The sequence below is a fragment of the Pelodiscus sinensis genome, chromosome 8 (genome assembly GCF_052426305.1).
Source record: "Pelodiscus sinensis isolate ZL-2025 chromosome 8, ASM5242630v1, whole genome shotgun sequence".
In the NCBI taxonomy this organism is placed as follows: domain Eukaryota; kingdom Metazoa; phylum Chordata; order Testudines; family Trionychidae; genus Pelodiscus; species Pelodiscus sinensis.
The window spans coordinates 56,950,674-56,970,729 of NC_143059.1; positions in this window are offsets into that span (position 1 = coordinate 56,950,674).

Sequence of the window (20,056 nt, forward strand, 5' to 3'; positions counted from 1 at the left end):
AATCTGAGCAGGCTTTGTATGCATTAATAGATGACACCGCTTGCCATGATTGGCTCAGCGCGGTACATACAGTATCAGCACAGGGACGTTCTGTATGTAGCCGAAGCTACAGTATGTTTATACCCGGCGTATAAGACGACCCCCGATTTTTGGGGGATGTTTTTTAGTATAAAAAGTAGTCTTATACGCCAGAAAATACAGTAGTAAAAGAAATCTGAGTACTAGTTTAACAAAGAGCAAGGGACAAAACATCTTACACTAGTTTCCTGCATGATCACAAAAGTCACCTAATCAGGAAGAAAAATGTGAAGTGTACTCCAAACTAAGGTATAAAAACCTACTGCAACGTTTTTTGGACCTGGGATAATTTGCAATAAATCTAAATTAGACAAACTTAGAATCTGTGGCTGTCTCAAGACTCTTTCCTGAGGTGTTTCATTTGTAGTTTAAGAGAAATTTCTTCTTGTTCTCTACATTGTTACTGCACTGGATGTTTCTTCAGAAGGGTATCAAGCTGTGCCCATGTCTCGGTAATTTCAGTGGGTGTCTGCACACACACTGAAATTTGTAAGATTGGGAAGTAAAAGGTAAATTGTTTTGCATATGTTCATAATCTATTACTGAAATCTGTTGGAGTGATTCTACTGGTTTAGCAGTAGAGGGAAAATAAGTCTTGTAGGAACTGGCCCCTCATTATCGAGGTCAGTGGGAGCAGTGTTAATTCCTTAGCACACTTTCCTCCTTTAAATTTTAGTCTGAAGGTTTCAAGTGCACTGGTTGAAGCAAGAGAATCAAAAGTGTGAAATGAAAACAGACTGCAATGTGGGGTACTTTTCTCAAAGGTCTTCACTACTTCTTACTCTGAAGTAGCTTTATTGCCAGAGACCAAGCCAACAATGAGAGGCCAAACTTAGTGCAGAAGATGAAGCAGATTATCTTGATCTTGCATGGATCATTTGAAATCTCGGTCATCTTCTGTGAGGCAAAGAGACAGGCTTAGTGCTCTGATTTTCTTCTTCGGGGGGATTTTCATGAGTCTCCTTCCTCAGAGATCCCTTCTGCAGCTTTTTCCAAACGAAAAGACAATCTGTTTTATGGTTTTCAGAGGTGCTGACAGCTTCTGCAGGCCTCTGGGCAAGGTGGGGAGAAGTTCTATGGTTCCAGAAGGGGCAGAACCATGGGTGGAAGGGCATGGGCAGCAAGCTGTCCATGCCACCCAGAGCATGATGCCCCTCCCTCACATCTCTCAGTGCTGCTCAGAGCGTACAGCATGGTGTTCTGGGTGGTGACTTAAACAGTGTGGCTACGTCTAGACTGGCATGATTTTCCAGAAATGCTTTTAACGGAAAAGTTTTCCGTTAAAAGCATTTTCGGAACAGAGCGTCTAGATTGGCACGGACACTGTTCCGCAAAAGCACTTTTTGCGGAAAAGCGTCCGTGCCAATCTAGACGCACTTTTCCACAAAAAAGCCCCGATTGACATTTTCGCGATCAGGGCTTTTTTGCGGAAAACAAATCTGAGCTGTCTACACTGGCCCTTTTGTGCAAAATTTTGCACAAAAGGACTTTTGCCCGAATGGGAGCAGCATAGTATTTCTTCAAGAACACTGACAATCTTACATGAGATCGTCAGTGCTTTTGCGGAAATTCAAGCAGCCAGTGGAGACAGCTGGCAAGTTTTTCCGGAAAAGCGGCTGATTTTCCAGAAAAACTGGCCAGTCTAGACACAGCCTCTGGGATTAGCCAGGAGCCCCCAGCGCCTTTGAATCTCCGGGCCCAAGGCAACTGCCCGTTTTGCCCCCCACCCTGGAGGTGGGCCTGATGGTTTCCAATATTCCCTATAATTACTTGATTGACCATTCAATCCGTACCACAGTTCTGAATGATTATTTAGTCCCCAACACCTATGTGAGCCCTGAAAATGAAAGCAAATAGGTCTTTGTTCCTCATCAGAACTATCAAGCAAAAGCATAGGATAATTAAACCCAATAACAATACAATTCCAAGATCATGAATACAGAAATGTCTCACCAAAAATCCTATTACATTTTTCATATTAAAGCAAACAGCACTGTAAAAATAAAGAACATGACTTTACCACAAACTGCTGGCTAGCTAATTGCTGTAGCACATCCTGATTATTAATAGAAAGTCAATTTTAAAACTACACAAACCGTGAAATTTATCTAGATTCAGATTAGGTTTAAAGAAAAATCCTTCCTGAGACAATATGAAGTGAAATAGCTAAAACACTGAAAATATCTTCTCTGTGGCTATGGCTGTTCTTGGTTTGAAAATGAAATACCATGTTCTCAGCTATCTTGTGGGCATCCTCTTTAAAAAGTTAAAGAACTGCTTAACTTAAAACAAAATCTGTGTTTATGTGCCTCTTTTATTATTTTTCAGCTCACGTCACATTATAGAAATACACTTCACTTTGATTCTTTTCTCTGCTCTAGACTTCCCTGGTCTTCTTAAACAAATTACAGGACTGTAATGTAACTTCCTCTGAAAGTGCTATTGTCTTATTTCACTGTTTTCCATTGATACCTCTTATATTTTCTAGTAGCTTGTTTTCAGTATTGCTGGTTATCCATTAACAAAAGTTATAGTGTGATGTAGGTAAATAAGATTAAAAATATCCCAGTATTTTAATTATACTCATCCTGTATTTTTCTGCTCTAGCCCTCTCTTACCACAGCAGCTTGGGACCAGGTGAAAAGCATCTGTCTATGGCTACTGGGTATAGACAGAAGAGGGGTGTATGTCCCCTGGCTGGGGGACAAACAGGCACACAGACAAACTTTCTCATTATATATTGTAGATAGCTGTCCCTTTCTCCATACCTGCCCCTGCTGGCCCAAAGGAGTTATAGCTGTCCTATACCCCATCTCCGGAGTTGCCCCTTGTTGCCTCCCCATGGTTGTTCTACAGTATAACTCCCTCCTACCAGGTCCCTCTCTTTCTATTTTATGAGAAAATCGAATTCCAGGCACATCCCATTGCTGTGGCATAACCAAAACCCTTACCTTGCTTTAACTTAATATAAGAGGAAGCTGCATATTAAATTTGGTGTTCCTAGCTTTTACCATTTAGAAGGAGTTCTTGAAAGAATTGGGTTTGTTTAGTTTAGAAAAGAGAAGATTGAGAGGGGACATGATAGCAGTTTTCAGGTATCTAAAAGGGTGTCATAAGGAGGAGGGAGAAAACTTGTTCATCTTGGCCTCTGAGGATAGAACAAGAAGCAATGGGCTTAAACTGCAGCAAGGGAGGTTTAGGTTGGCCATTAGGAAAAAGTTCCTAACTGTCAGGATAGTCAAACACCGGAATAAATTGCCCAGGGAGGTTGTGGAATCTCCATCTCTGGAGACATTTAAGAGTAGGTTAGATAGACAGCTATCAGGAACCTTTCAAGGTCCCTTCCAGTCCTTGTAGTCTATGATTCTAACACATGGACGCATAAATGCATGGACAGACAGAGGCACATCTCTAAAATATATAGTATATAGTGTGTGTGTGTGGAATGTATATGTATATGTGTGTGTATATATATGTATATACACACATACACACACACACGCACACACAAGAAGCTGGCATTGATTAATTTTTGGTTTTTGGAAAATAAAATGAAAATGCACATGCTTCATGTGAATCATTGCTCTGGGGTGGGGCTGGGGATGAGGGGTTCAGTATGCAGGCTTCCCCAGGGAGAAAGGACAGCCCCAGGCCTCTCTCACCACAGCAGCTTGGTACCAGCTGAGAACTGCCTATCCATGGCCACTACAGCTTCATCAGGTACTCCAGGGGAGGGGTGCTTGTCCCCTGGCTGGTGCAGGTCCAGTTTCATCTGCCCACTATACTCCCCAACCAGAATGAGGAATGCAATAAACTGAACTATCCCCTTGCTCTCTGATGAAGGGGAACAGCTAGCAATGTTTCCATGTGAAGGGGGAAGGGGGAGAATTCAGGCTTCTCTGCACCTTTCGTAAAGGGTGCTTAGGGGAGGTGGCTCATGGCTGGGGCCAACCCAGACCGGGGAGCATGCCCCCACCCCCAGCCAGGCCCTTTCACATGCTTGGTGATTCTGTCTCTTTTCTGTATGGTTGTATGAGAAGCAATCCCATTCCAGGCACATCCCATTTTCATGACACAACAAACCCTCCTGTTGCTTTTCAAGTTATTATAAGAGGAAGCTGTATGCAGACTGAACCTCTCTAGGTGAGCATGCTTTGGTATGGCAGCATCCGTGGCCTGGCATGATTTTAATCAGCCAGATGTCCACTTATCATGGGTGTGTACAAGATTCCTGCGGTCCCATAAATATTGTTTACAGCTCTCAGTGGTCTGTTCTATTATTTATCTCTAATTTATACCCCCTAAATGTCTCTTAAGAGCCCAGTAAGCAGTGGAACTGTTGGAAAAGCTGCTAGACAATATTGACCTCCGATGGTTTGGCAAGTTTTCTGGTTCAGTATTGGTCAGGTCCTAAGGGTGCCAGATATTGAGATGTTCAGCCTGTACAGAATTTGGTAGTCCTAACTCTTCCTGTTTATGAGGAGTTATTGAATAAACAGACAGAGAGAGACAGTCACATGGACAGATAAACTCTCTCAAATATATAATAGATAATACTGAGCAGACCTTAATGCTCATTTTCAGACCTAATTTCAAATATACCACAAATCTGTTGTAAAAAATACTAATCATTTAGTGTTTATGCAGCAGGATTATGGGATAGTGAATAGAGCTAATATTTTTCTCATTTTACTCATAGGGTACGTCTAGACTACATGCCTCTGTCGCCAGAGGCATGTAGATTAGGCTACCCGACAGAGTAAAATGAAGCGGCGATTTAAATAATCGCCGCTTCATTTAAATTTACATGGCTGCCGCGTTGAGCTGACAAACAGCTGATCAGCTGTTTGTCGGCTCAGCGCGATAGTCTGGACGCTCCCCTGCCGACATCAAAGGGAGTTGTCGACAACCCAGGTATGCCTCATCCCAGGAGGCATACCTGGGTTGTCGACAACTCCCTTTGATGTCGGCAGGGGAGCGTCCAGACTATCGCGCTGAGCCGACAAACAGCTGATCAGCTGTTTGTCGGCTCAACGCGGCAGCCATGTAAATTTAAATGAAGCGGCGATTATTTAAATCGCCGCTTCATTTTACTCTGTCGGGTAGCCTAATCTACATGCCTCTGGCGACAGAGGCATGTAGTCTAGACGTACCCTTAGATTTGTTGTATATTGTTAGAAGTTAAAAGTATTTGTTCAATCAAAGCAGTCATTCTCACTTTTACCAGCTCATTCAGGACCTGGTCTGGCAAGCACGCATGCACATGCTTGACTAATTGTGCATGGCAATAGTCCTTCTGATTAGAAGTTAGGTTTAAGCTCTTACACATTTGGGGTATGTCTAGACTGGCAAGATTTTGTGCAAAAGCAATAGCTTTTGCGCAAAAACTTACCAGCTATCTACACTGGCCGCTTGAATTTGCGTAAGAGCACTGACTTTGTAATGTACAAAAATCAGTGCTTCTTGCACAAATACTTTCATGCTCCCACTATGTACAAAGAAGTTTTAGAAAATAAATTAATGTAATACTTAGGTATTTGGAGAAGCGTTAGCTTAAACTTTGAAACGGACCCAAACCAGAAGTTGGGATTATTGTTATTTATATTAGATTTGTATCTCAACTAATGGTAGGTATTGTGTAGACGCAATAAATGCAAACATCTTTAGAAATACAGGCAGTTTGGATTCAACTCCCTAGACTTAATGTGCCCCATAGGATTTTATTATGGGCCTATGGAAAACTGGTAAAAAGAGATCTTCTTTCAGTTCTGGGAGCTGATCAGGCCTTGCAAATGAATACTGGTGTTGCTTTATCCCCCTGAAAAAGATCCCATGAGCTTCTTTTAAGCATAACACCAGAGGCTTTTTCGCTGCCCTCAGACCCATTTTCCCCAGTCACCAGGGACCTTCTGTCTGCCCCAGACCCTCCCTTTCCCATGGCCACCAGGGACCTTCTGTCTGTCCCCAACCGCTTCCCCCGACCACCAGTGGCTTTCTCTCTGCCCTCAGCCTCTACCTGGACACTTGGGCCTTTTCTTTCTCCACAGTCTCCTGGCTGCCAAGGCTTTTTCTCTCCCCCTAGTTTCCAGAGATCTTTTCTCCCCCCTGCCCTGACTGGCATGTGGCCAAGGGCTATGGGGGAGGTTTGAGGCAGATAGGCTACTTACCCGGTCCAGTGGCAGACAAAATGGAAGAGCCCCAGCCCTGCTGACTACTCTCTTGGGGTATGTCTAGACTACATGGCTCCATCAACGGAGCCATGTATACTAGTTTACCGGACATAGTCAATGAAGCAGAGATTTAAATAAAGGGAAGCCGTTGTCAACCGCTCCTTTATGCCTCGTGAAACAAGGTTTACAGAAGCAGCTGACAAAGGCTTCCCTTGTCGACCAATCCGTGTCTAGACTGCCATGCTGTGCCGGATCAGCTGATTGTCGGGTAAACTAATTTACATGGCTCCATCGATGGAGCCAAGTAGTCAAGACATACCCTTGCTGGTGCAGCTGCCCCCACTGGCCAATGTGCAGTATAGCTCTCTCCTGTGGGCTTGTGGCCCCCAGTGGGGAATAAAGGTTTATCCATACAGATGGACTTCATCCATCTGAAACATTTGAAAAGCTGTTCTCATAGACTACAGCCCAAGTTACTGGAGACCTCATGAAAGCAGCATACAAAAATGTGAAACAGAGCACAAGCTCTGATTTGGATTCAGACCCTAACACTTCCCTGACCAAGTTAAACCCACCTCCACTTGGCCATTTATGGGATGTTCCCCACCTTAGAGTCACAAAAATATCTCTGAACTGATTCATCCAGATGCTAGTGTACAGTATTTGAAAAGTACCGCTTAATATTTTATATACATAATTGAACTTATTTTTACAAGTAAGCTCTTTGTCCATCTACTGGGTTTTAAATATTTAATCAAATTATCTGAAACAAAGCAAAATCCTGTTTTAAGATGACATAGAGCTCAGGTTAGCCTCAGGCTGCAGAAATTTAGAAAGCAGTTTAGATTTTCAGACTTGTTCATTTTTAATTGCATATTACCCATTAGCTATAATGCAAGTTTCTTGACTTAATCTATACCTTTCCCCCCTGCCCAGGCCTTTGGAGTCAATTTGAAAATGACAGACTTTGAGTAAAATATTATTAACTCCTTATTAAAAAAGGCAATAAAAGGCTTAAAATACACAATTTAATACTATATATCTTATAAGAAGAAGGCAATTGAAGATCAAATAAACAGGATGTTAAAACTCTGAGTAGATTAGCTATAGTATTTCATATAACAAATTTGATACGCAATTTGTATTTGTTTCCTCTTAAATAATTAAGGATTTGGAGACTGATTTGTAAGAATAGATTAAAATGATCTACTGTTTTGGTAAATGATGATCAAAGGGAAGGTAAGCACAGTTGTCTTCAGCTATCTGAGAAGGGAGGAGAATGAAAGTTACCATAAAGTTACCATCAATGATTATTTAGGGGAAGAAATAGGTCGCATAATACAAGAGAGTACTTGGGTGAATGAGGAGTAATTGAGCAAAGTAAAACACCAATACATTTAAGATAAATTTTAGGAAAGAATTCCTAACCAGCTGAATCTTTCATACTGTTGAACAGTGTCCCATACAAAGTAGTAGGAACTTCCACACTGGTAAGGTGATGGATTATATTCAATAGTTTCCATATTTCCCATCTCTTATTCCTATTATTTACTATATATTTGAGAAAGTCTGTTTCTGTTTAAGAACTCCTAAACAGTAAAAGGTAGGACCATCAAATTTGGTATGCAGCTTCCTCTTAACATAACATAAAGCAAGGTCAGGGTTTGGTTGTATCAGGACAATGGGATGTGCCTGGGTTGTGATTGTTTCTCAAAAAAATGGAAAGGGAGGGCTCTGCTAGCAAGGACAGTTATACTGTATTATGACCACAGGGGGCAGCAAGGAGCCAGAGATGGGGACTGGGAGAGCTGCCCATTGGGGCAGCAAGAGGTGTGGGAGATAGCTATCTACTATATATCTGAAACAAAAAACAGGACTGTGTAGCACTTTAAAGACTAACAAGATGGTTTAATAGGTGATGAGCTTTTGTGGGCCAGACCCACTTCCTCAGGAGTGGGTCTGGCCCACAAAAGCTCATCACCTATTAAACCATCTTGTTAGTCTTTAAAGTGTTACACAGTCCTGTTTTTTGTTTCAGCTGCACCAGACTAACACGGCTACATTTCTACCACTACTATATATCTGAGGGTATGTCTACACTACCCCGCTAGTTCGAACTAGTGGGGTAATGTAGGCATACCGCACTTGCAAATGAAGCCCGGGATTTGAATTTCCCGGGCTTCATTTGCATAAGCCGGCCGGCGCCATTTTTAAATGCCGGCTTGTTCGAACCCCGTGCCGCGCGGCTACACGCGGCACGGGCTAGATAGTTCGAACTAGCAAGCCATTCCACGAGGCGTACAGATAGTGCGGAATGGCTTGCTAGTTCGAACTATCTAGCCCGTGCCGTGTGTAGCCGCGCGGCACGGGGTTCAAACAAGCCGGCATTTAAAAATGGCGCCGGCCGGCTTATGCAAATGAAGCCCGGGAAATTCAAATCCCGGGCTTCATTTGCAAGTGCGGTATGCCTACATTACCCCACTAGTTCGAACTAGAGTGGTAGTGTATACATACCCTGAGAGAGTTAGTCTGTTTATGTGCCTGTTTCTCTGTCTCCCAGCTGGGGGACATGCATCCCTCTACTAGATGAGCCTGATGCAGCTGCAGCAGCCATGAATAGCAAGCTACCTTAACAGCTTGGGGCTTATCACCTGGCCCAAAGCTGTTAAGGTAAGTGAGGGCTGGGATAGTCTTCTCTCCCCTGGGCAGCCTGCATACTGAATCTCTCATGCCCAGCCAACCCAAAGCAATGATTTAAATGAAGAAAAACAAAAATTATTTGAGTTAGCACATGAGCAATGTTGGGTAAATCTTCTAGTATTCTATAAAATGTGTTACTTTTCAGTTTTTTAGTAGCCTTCAAATGTATAGGTACATCTATTTGCTTTGTGCAAAGGTCCACATTTGCAAATCCAAAAGAGATAATTGTATGTGAGAGAACTGCCTGTTTATGGGCACAAGGAGGAAAAATTATCCATTCAGTATGGGCAGTTGTGGGTTGGTACACAGGAGCATACTTATGCTACCAATAAATACTGCAGCTGCTCATTGAATGCCATTGAAAAATTGATCTTCAGAGTCTTGTGTATTTTTCTCACCATAGAGTATATTCTTGTAGAATATTAGGCTGCGTCTAGACTGGCAAGATTTTACGCAAATACTTTTAATGGAAAAGTTTTTCCATTAAAAGTATTTGTGCATGAGAGCGTCTAGATTGGTCCGGGAGACATCGTAAGAATGATGCGCTTTTGTGCAAAAGTGCGTCTACATTGGCAGGACGCTTTTGCACAAAAGCAGAGGCCTGGAACCATTTTGAAGAGGGCAAAAGGGCACCAGCCCTTTCTGGGGGTGGGGGCTGGAGCTCCTTTGAGACACATGCTTAAAGTTATCTCCCCAGACAGCCATTTCTCTCCTCCTGCTATAGGACCTCTTGTAGGGACTGACAGCCGTAGCAGTTTTTGTGGTTGCCCTCTTGCCTTTTTGGACACCACTGCCTTGTGCCTTTGGCTGATTTTTTTTTGATCTAGCTTGTTTTTTGTGCCATGGAGCCAGGGATGGCCATGTGCCTGCTCTGGCCCCTTCTGGCCATTTTGGAGTGCCTGCAGCTGGTGCTCCAGGCTGCTGCACTCCTCCACCAGAACCTGGAGGCGCAGATCACTCTTGACTCCCTCACAAGGAGTCTTCCTCCCTCACAAAATCTTGCCAGTCTAGATGCAGCCTTACAGTAATTTCTGTCTCCTTTTAGCCTGCCATAATAGCTTAAGAAAATATTCACTAGATTCTTAGCCGGTCCCAGGAGTAACAACAGACTTGCTGGCACCTTGGGCAAAGTGTGTGTGCATGTGATGGGCAGCTCCACGCTCTCGGAATGGTTGGGATTTTGGGCAAAAGAGGCAGAATTGGGGGCAGCCATCCTTCAGTACTGCCTTGAGTGTGCTATATTAGCCCTCCCATCCCGCAGCCAGCCCTGAAAGTTGTCCAAAGCACACAGCACAGTGCTTCAGAGGCAATTTAAAGGGCTCAGGGCTCTCGCCACTGCCATTCCTGTGAGCCCTGGGGCAACTCTCCTTTGCCCCCTCCTCCCTGTTGGAGGGCCTGGCTGGTATAAATCATCATAGCTCTATCCATCTCAATAAAGCTATGCTAAATGACTCCAGTTGAGGATTTAGTCCATTATTTATAATGCCTTCCCACCTAAGAATACTTTTTGACCAGACATGAAATCAAACAGGTAGGAATAGGGGTTTGTAGCTGTATCTTTATAATCCCTATATTAGTGCTCATTTTCCCCAAGCAATTAATTTTTGTATCTATTGAAACAAGAAGCTGATCGTCAGGATCACATGTATTTGTGCTTTAAAACATCCATTCTGTTAATACAGATTTCAGATAGGCAGGAACAGAATATATTTTCTTTAGTATAATTGTGCCCACGTGTCTGTGGTTAGAATTCAGTCAATTTTAAGAAGCAGTGTGGAGAAAATAATATTTGGAGTAACACATAGCTTTGTTAAACATTGCAAAACCCTATTCTATGTGGCTTTTACATCAACTTTAAAATTACTTAGAAAAGTTAGAGGTCTTCCAGTCACCAGGGCCTGATGAAATGCATCATAGAACATTCAGGGCTCGTCTACATTGGCCTCTTTTCCGGAAGGGGCATGGTAATTTTTGAAATCGCAATAGGGAAATGCGTGGGGGATTTAAATATCCCCCACGGCATTTCAATAAAAATGTCCGCCGCTTTTTTCCGGCTTTTAGAAAAGCCGGAAAAGCCGGAAAAGAGCGTCTACACTGGCCCCGATCCTCCGGAAAAAGCGCCCTTTTCCGGAGGATCTTATTCCTACTTCAAATAAGTAGGAATGTGATGGGCTTTTTCCGGAGGATCGGGGCCAGTGTAGACGCTCTTTTCCGGCTTTTCTAAAAGCCAGAAAAAAGCAGCGGACATTTTTATTTAAATGCCGCGGGGGATATTTAAATCCCCCGCGCATTTCCCTATTGCGATTTCAAAAATTACCATGCCCCTTCCGGAAAAGGGGCCAATATAGACGTAGCCTCAATGTGTTGATTAGGGAGGTATCTGAGCCATTAGCTAGCATCTTTGACAGGTCATGGAAGATGGGAGAGATTCCAGAAGACTGAAAAAGGGCTAATATAGTGCCCATCTATAAAAACAGAAATAAGGACTACCCAAGAAACTACAGAACAGTCATTTTAAGTTCTGTGCCTGGGAAGATAAGGGAGCAAATAATTAAGGAATCTGTCTGCAAACATCTGGAAGATGATAAGGTGATAGGTAATAACCAGAGTGAATTTGTAAAGAACAAATCATGTCAAGCCAATCAGAAAGCTTTCTTTGTTAAGATAAAATGTCTTGTGAATAAGGGGGAAGTGGTGGCCGTGATATACCTAAACTTTAGTAGGGCATTTGATACGTTCTTGCATGGCCTTCTTATCAATAAACTAGGGAAATACAACCTAGATGGACCTACTATAAGGTGAATACATAACTAGCTGGATAACAGTTCTTAGAAAGTAAATATTAATGGTTCACAGTCATGCTGGAAGGGCATAACAAGTAGGGTTTACAAAGATAAGTTCTCTTCAATATCTTCATCAATGATTTAGATGATGGCATAAAGAGTGCACTTATAAAGTTTGCAGATGATACAAGCTGGGAGGAGTTGCAATTGCTTTAGAGGATAAGGTTATAATTCAAAATGATTTGGACAAACTGGAGAAATTGTCTGAGGAATAGGATATAATTCAATAAGAACAAATGCAAAGTACTCCACTTAGAAAGCAACAATCAATTCCACATGTACAAAATGGTAAATGGCTATCTAGGAAGAAGTACTGCAGAAAGGAGTATGGGGTCATAGTGGACCGCAAGCTAAATGTGAGTCAGTGTGACACTGTTGCAAAAAAAAGAAAACATCATTCTGGGATGCATTAATAGGACTGTTGTGAACAAGACATTAGTTATTCTTCCCCTTCACTCTGTGCTAGATTAGGCCTCAGTTGGAGTACTGTGTCCATTTCTGGGCGCCAGATATTGGGAAAGATGTGGAGAAATTGGAGAAAGTCCAGAGAAGAGCAACAAAAATGATTAAAGGTCTAGAAAACATGATTGAAGACCAATTCAATGATTGATATCCCATTCTTGAGCAGTCAGTAGGTGGTTCTGTAAAGCAACTGAAAATTTATCCTTTCTAACTGTCAGGGTAGTTAAACACTGGAATAAATTGCCTAGGGAGGTTGTGGAATCTCCATTATTGGAGATATTTAAGAGCACATTAGACAGACACCTGTCAAGGATGATCTAGATGGTGCTTGGTCCTGCCAAGAGGGCAGGGGACTGGAACTGATGACCTGCCAGTTGAAGTATTCTATGATTCTTCTCCACTGTTCCTTCTCTGGAACTGAAGCTCTCCTTCTGCAGAGCTTCATTCTTCTCCCACTTTCAGTAAAGCTACGTCTAGTCTGCAAGTCTCTTTCGAAAGAGGTTTTGTTGAAAGATACTTTCAAAAAAGCCTCTATTGAAAAAGAGCATCTAGACTACAACCAGTACATTTGAAAAAGCAAGCCACTTTTTTGAAAGAGAGCACCCAAGCAGTCTGGATGCTCTCTTTTGAAAAAGCACAGTTTGCATTACATAGCGCCTTTTTTTGAAAGAGCACTTTCGAAAAAAGGCATTATTCATCATAAAACGAGGTTTTTCACCGTTGAAAAAACTGCCATATTCTTTCAATTTACTTTTGAAAGAATGCAGCAGCAGTCTAGATGCAGGGGAAGTTTTTTTTCCGAAAAAAGGCCACGTTTTTCGAAAAAATCCTGTAGTCTAGACACACCCCAAGAGAGAATCCAGGATTGAGAAAAAAATTCTGAAACAATGACAGCAGTTGGCAGCTGCCATTTCAGCCACAAGTAAAATAATGAGCCACAGTAACCTGCTTCAAGCTCTATAATAGTCAAATGGAATAAGTTCTGCCTATTGTTTCTCCCTCAAATACTCCAGTCATCTGAAGAACTAGGTTGCACCCATGAAAGCTCATGATACTATCCACATGTTTTGTTAGTCTTTAAGGCGCTACTAGACTATTTGTTGTTTAAGTTTTTAATGTAAACTACAGCAGACAAAAAGAATGGGACAAGAAAGGCACCCATTATTTTATCATTAGAATGTAGTTGATGAATTATGTTATACTACTTGATACTTACATTAGCAAACATTTGCATATAAACAGTTGAGATAGTGAATATTTTTTATGTCCGAGTTAGTTGTTTGGTTGGCAACGGTCATTCACCTTCCTTAGTATATGTTGTTGCAAAGTTCTGAACATGCAGCTCAGTCTTATTCATGGTGCAGTGTGGGGTAATGTGTCTTCTTTGCTTGACTCTCCTGATAGCAATATTAAGGATCATTTGTAACATTGTTGAAGTGGCTGACTGGAGAATTTCTGACAGTTCTCTGTTGTACAATTCCCAATAACTGAGGTGACAGATAGGTAATTTCAGTCAATAAGAACATTTTTTCAGTGTGTTTGTTGCAATGAGATTATTGAGCTTGTTTTTCCTGCAGTTGTTCGTTTGTTGCAGAAGTTTTCTCTTCTTTTCCTTATTGGCAAACACAGTGATCGTGCTCATTAAGATTCCTCACAATTATCAGATAATGCAAACACATCTCTATGATCAGATGTAAGTTAGCCGTGTGGGCTGGCAATATACAATTCCCTGCTATCACTGTAGCTTGTTCATTTTTCTGAGACTGCTAGAATCTGATGGTTTGTAATCAGTCTGACTGATTATTTTATTCTCTTCAGACAGATTCCAAATCATATTATCTAATTCCATTACTTCATTCTTGCCCAGTAGCAAAAGCTGTCTACTTACTTGATCAGATGATTGATTGATTGATTAAAAGACTATTCTAGAAGATTGTAGCATGCGGCTATATGAAGACATTAGTTAAAGGTATATTATAGCAGAAGAATGCATTTATCTCCTAGGGCATGTCTACACTAAGAAATTATTTCAAAATAACTAAATTTGAAAAAACTCACAAAATAACTATTTCAAAATAAGCTATTGCCCAAGGAAAGCAGTGCAGATTTAGAAATAAAAGGCTTGGAAGTGTGGATGCTCCACTTATTATTTCGAAATGAAGGGGATTATTTAAAAATAACTCCCTAGTGTAGATCAGGGCAGTATTATGTAGAGGGAGTGGCTAATTCTCCACTAGTTTGATAGATAACTAGAATAGAATACAATCGAATAGAATACAATAGAATAGAAATATAAAATGATGTAAAATGTACACTTCTTTAAACAGCTTGCATTTGCAAAGGCCTGTTTGTATCCTCCACACAAAATAGTCCAGACCCTGATGTGGCCCCACAAAAGCATTTACAAAACTATCCCAGATACACTCACTGATAATTGTTGCCTCCTTTGTCTTTAATAACAGGGGAGTAAATGTGATGTCTCATTTCTGGATTTTTTCCAAGACACTTGATATCTTATAGAAATAGAGCACCATTCATTCAGAATCATAGAATCATAGAATAATAGGACTGGAAGGGACCTCGAGAGGTCATCGAGTCCAGCCCCCCGCCCTCAAGGCAGGATCAAGCTCCGTCTACACCATCCCTGACAGATGTCTATCTAACCTGTTCTTAAATATCTCCAGAGAGGGAGATTCCACCACCTCCCTTGGCAATTTATTCCAATATTTGACCACCCTGACAGTTAGGAATTTTTTCCTAATGTCCAATCTAAACCTCCCTGCTGCACTTTAAGCCCATTACTCCTTGTCCTGTCCTCAGAAACCAAGAGGAACAAATTTTCACCTTCCTCCTTGTGACACCCTTTTAGATATCTGAAAACCGCTATCATGTCCCCCCTTAAGCAAGTGATAATATGAAGTAAAGATGTACAATATCTAATATACAAGAATCACTTCACAGAACACCAAAGCGCAGACATTTGTAAGATACAGCATATCAGCTGTTTAGCAGAGCATACTACATAATAGGCTAAGACAGGACATGGCCAAGAATCCAGTTGAAACTATAGAAAGATTTTAGGATGGTTGAATGTCACTGTCCAAGAGGGAATTTGGACAGGGCAGATAACTTTTAAGCTACAAAAAGTGCTATGGGATGTTTTATAACCTCAAATAATCAGACTTTTATATTGGTATCTTTTCTACATGAATGAAAAGTTAGAAATTCAGTACAGCCTAAAAGCACAATGTGTACATAGGTTTAGAACTGAGTCAGACAAAAAAATGACAACCTACTCTATTTAAATCTCCAGAAGCATTTCCTTAAAGTGCATCAAAAATTACTGGCTGTGCCAAATCCTGATTAGTTTCTGAGACCTGTCAGAACTGTAGCATTGGGTATGCAATGTGCAGATATATTTATTTTTTCTGAGCTATTTCTTCTACTTCTCAAGGAGAACATTATAAATGCAAAAGCTGGACTTTCCCAATATTAGTGTATATTAGTAGATCTTAATATATGTTTTTCATTAACAAGAGGGGAGGAGGTAAAATAGTTGAATGAGAATGTTCTAAAAAAATTGTGTGAACAACAGGAAGACTCCAAAGACACTTCAATTCCACAAGCCCTCTGTATGTGGAACTCCCATTGATATTGCTCGCAGTTCAATGTATGGAAGGCTTGTTTCGCTGGCTATTGGGATATTGTTTAGATAGCAACTATAGTACTGGCCTGATTGTGTGTGAGAGAGTTGGATGGAAACAAATAAATGGAGTCACACAAAGTATCTTCTGACAGGAAGCAACACAACCATGGCTACTATCACTACCTTTGATATTGGTTGACACAACCCACAAATTAACCTTTCCTATTAAATCAATCCCTAATCTTACAACCATACATGTATAGTTGTATCCATGAGAATTTTTTCAACATTGCATATAAAATGCCATTGAATTATAAAAAGCATGGGCTCCTGCAAATGAAAATGTTAGGATGGGAAGAGAAAAATAAGACCCATTCCCTTTATCACCTGGTATGCAAGTGATTACAGACCTTTTTAGATATAGATGTTACACATGTTTCTCTATCATGAATGTGTTTTCAGAAAACTCTGGTGTGTCAATCTAAAAATAAAATTGATAGAACATTCCCATTCAGAAAGATATATGCTTAAAACTGATAGCTTTGAGTTGACCCTGTTTTACACTAAAACATACATATAAATAGTACATTAAGTAACTGTTCTTTCTCTAGACAATTCCCATAAAGTTGAATCAACATTCCTATGGAATTGCCAAATCAATCAATGCAAATGTATTTCTTGATGAGAAAATCTCTCTGAACAATTTTTCTCAAGCTCTCTATCTATGCAGAATATTGAAATTGGCTCCCAAATCTCCAGCTATATTGCAATTTACTAGACTAAAGTCTTTGAAATTGATAATGGCATCTTTTTTGAGATTCTGAATAAGGAAGAGTAAATCCATCATTAGCTAGTGAGAGTTGAGATACTATGATGATTGGCACTCTATTGATACCTAAACTAGATTAAGAAAGATAAAAGTATATTGGTGAGCATGAGCCATCTTTTCTTTTACATGGTCCATGCTGTGATGGATGGGAGGGATACTACCCTTTCTAGACATCCCAGTCATTCAGTTAACTAAATTACCCACAAAGGTTGAAACCCAGGGACAGTGGGGATCCAAGAAGGGTTTGCAGGGAGCCAGGAGATCCTATGTACACTGTAACTTTTAAACTGTATCCCAGGGAATTAATTATCTGTGCTTTAATATGGGTTTTGTTTTGTTTTTAGTTGCTCTGGAACACTTGCAACTAAGTATGCTTTACTAAATATATCTCTTTGATTTGTTAATAAATTCACCTTTTTAAGACTATGATCTGATTCCTTTGCCCTAGAAGGCAGGAGGTTCTGTGTGTACATGCCTGAGACTGAAGGTCAGCTATTAAGAAATTACAGTTTGTTTTCAAGCTCTCTCCTGAGAAAGGGTTAAAGAGTGTGGGGTTACTTGACAAGACATTTCCAAGTGCATCTTCCTGGACTCTCAACGGGTTTTTGCATTTGTGTGGTGGCAGCATACCACCCAAGGACAGGGAATCTGTGACCTTGGGGAGTTTTTTTAAACAGAAGCCTTTAGTAGCAGGGTATTTTAAAGTCTCTTGTGGGCTCCAAAGTGGAGAACAACCTTGACACATGCACTTTGTGCTGTGTTTCCAGACTTGCTCCTTGCTGGATATAATTTGAGATATTATCATTTAGGAGAGAAGATTCATAGCAGCTTATATAAGGGGAAAAACCTCTCTTGAGCGTACTGCTGGTAATCAAGCATATAGTTTGTCAGTATCAGCTGGGAGTTCAAATGTCATAGTTCCTGCCAAACGTGATCTAAAACCATTTGTTGATCAAGAAACAGAATCTTCATGGGCTTTGGAGATTTGTATGTATTGTATAATGACTAAAATACTGCCTTACTGCAAGGAATGCTACAATTACGTCTTTACAGAGCAAAATGTTCCACAGGGATTTGCTCTTTTACAAAAACATCATTCTCTAAAGAGTGACATATTTTAATAACATTGTTAATGCTTTGATTGAAAATTAGAACTAATGGCTGTGAATTCTGTGGCTTTCCCATATAAAAATGTCCCTTTATGAACCCTGATACTTAATTCCAAAGTTACTTTAACCTATGCAATTCTAATGGGAGGAAGGATGTGTGCGAAGTGTTATTAATAGCCACTTGGCAAATTAACTGGAGAAATAGGGCATGCTACATTCTGTCAAAAATACAAGCTAAAATAAATTAGAAGTGTATGAATTATGAACAATGTTTCTTTAGAAAAGACACTCTGCTAATGAAAAATAGAAATAGCTTGAGTTGGATATCAAAGCATGACAGTGACTGCAGGGGAAGCTACTGAAACAAAAAAAACCACTTTTTTGGGAATGCTAGTGAATTGAAATGATAAATTCCACTGATTAACCATTTCCTCTTGGATTTCTTTGTTTATATTACTGCAATCACCCTCAGTTTTTAAAAATGTGACTGTTTTACTTGACCTAGCAAAGTAGCATTATAAATGTCAGACTTTTGCATCACCTGAGATTATTGTTAGATGTATATTTTTAATAATGGGACTGAACTAAGGTTAACTATTAAATTCTTAGCTCCTTATGGCAAAGCATAAAGGTTAGATGTGACAGATTTCTTTACAGAATATATCTGTAACTAATTGGAAGAATCCCTAAGGATGGCTAGCTGAGTGTCAAATAGCATTGGAATCCTCCAAATTTGCAAAGATATGGCAACATAACAAATGGGAATAAGGATATGGAGGTAGATATTACCAAATCCTAGGTAGAAGCCAAACTCCAACATCTTAGTGGGAGTAAATCAGGGGCCCCAGATAATCTTCATCCAAGAATAGTAAAGGAACTGGCACATGAAATTGCAAGTCCATTAGCAAAAATTTTTAATGCATCTCTAAACTCAGGGGTTGTACCATTTGATTGGAGAATTGCTAATACAGTTCCTATTTTTAAGAAAGGGAAAAAAGTGACCTGGGTAACTACAGGCCTGTTAGTTTGACATCTGTAGTATGTAAGGTCTTGGAAACAATTTTGAAGGAGAAAGTAGTTAGGGACATTGAGGTTAATGGCAATTAGGACAAATTATAACATGGTTTTACAAAAGGTAGATCATGCCAAACCAACCTGATCTCCTTCTTTGAGAACGTAACAGATTTTTTAGATAAAGGAAATGCAGTGGATCTAATCTACCTCGATTTCAGTAAGGCATTTGATACAGTACCACATGGGGAATTCTTGGTTAAATTGGAAAAGATGGGGATCAATATGAAAATTGAGAGGTGGATAAAGAACTGGTTAAAGGGGAGACTACAACGAGTCATACTGAAAGGTGAACTATCAGGCTGGAGAGAGATTACTAGTGGAGTTCCTCAGGAATCAGTTCTGGGACCATTATTATTTAATCTTTTTATTACTGACCTCGGCACTAAAAGTGGGAGTGTGCTAATAAAGTTTGCAGATGACACAAAGTTGGGAGGTACTGCCAATTCAGAAAAAGATTGGGCTATCATACAGGAAAACCTGGATGATCTTGTAAATTGGAATAATAGTAACAGGATGAAATTTAATAGTGAGAAGTGTAAGGTTATGCATTTAGGAATTAATAACAAGAATTTTAGTTATAAGCTGGGGACACATCAGTGGAAGTAATGGAAGAGGAGAAGGACATCGGAGTCCTGGTTGATCACAGGATGACTATGAGCCGTCATTGTGACATGGCTGTGAAAAAGGCTAAAACGGTCTTGGGATGCATTAGGTGAGGTATTTCCAGTAGGGATAAGGAGGTGTTAGTGCCGTTATACAAGGCATTGGTGAGACCTCATTTGGAATACTGTGTGTAATTCTGGTCTCCCATGTTTAAGAAGGAATAGGTACAAAGAAGGGACACTAGGATGATCCAAGGAATGGAAAACCTGTCTTATGAAAGGAGACTCAAGGAACTTGGCTTGTTTACCTTAACCAAAAGAAGGCTGAGGGGAGATATGATTGCTCTCTTTAAATATATTAGAGGGTTAAATGCCAGGGAGGGAGAGGAATTATTTAAGATCAATATCAATGTGGACACAAGAACAAATGGATATAAGCTGGCTATTAGGAAGTTTAGACTTGAAATTAGGTGAAGGTTTTTAACCATTAGACGAGTGAAATTCTGGAACAGCCTTCCAAGGGAAGTAGTAGGGGCAAAAGAC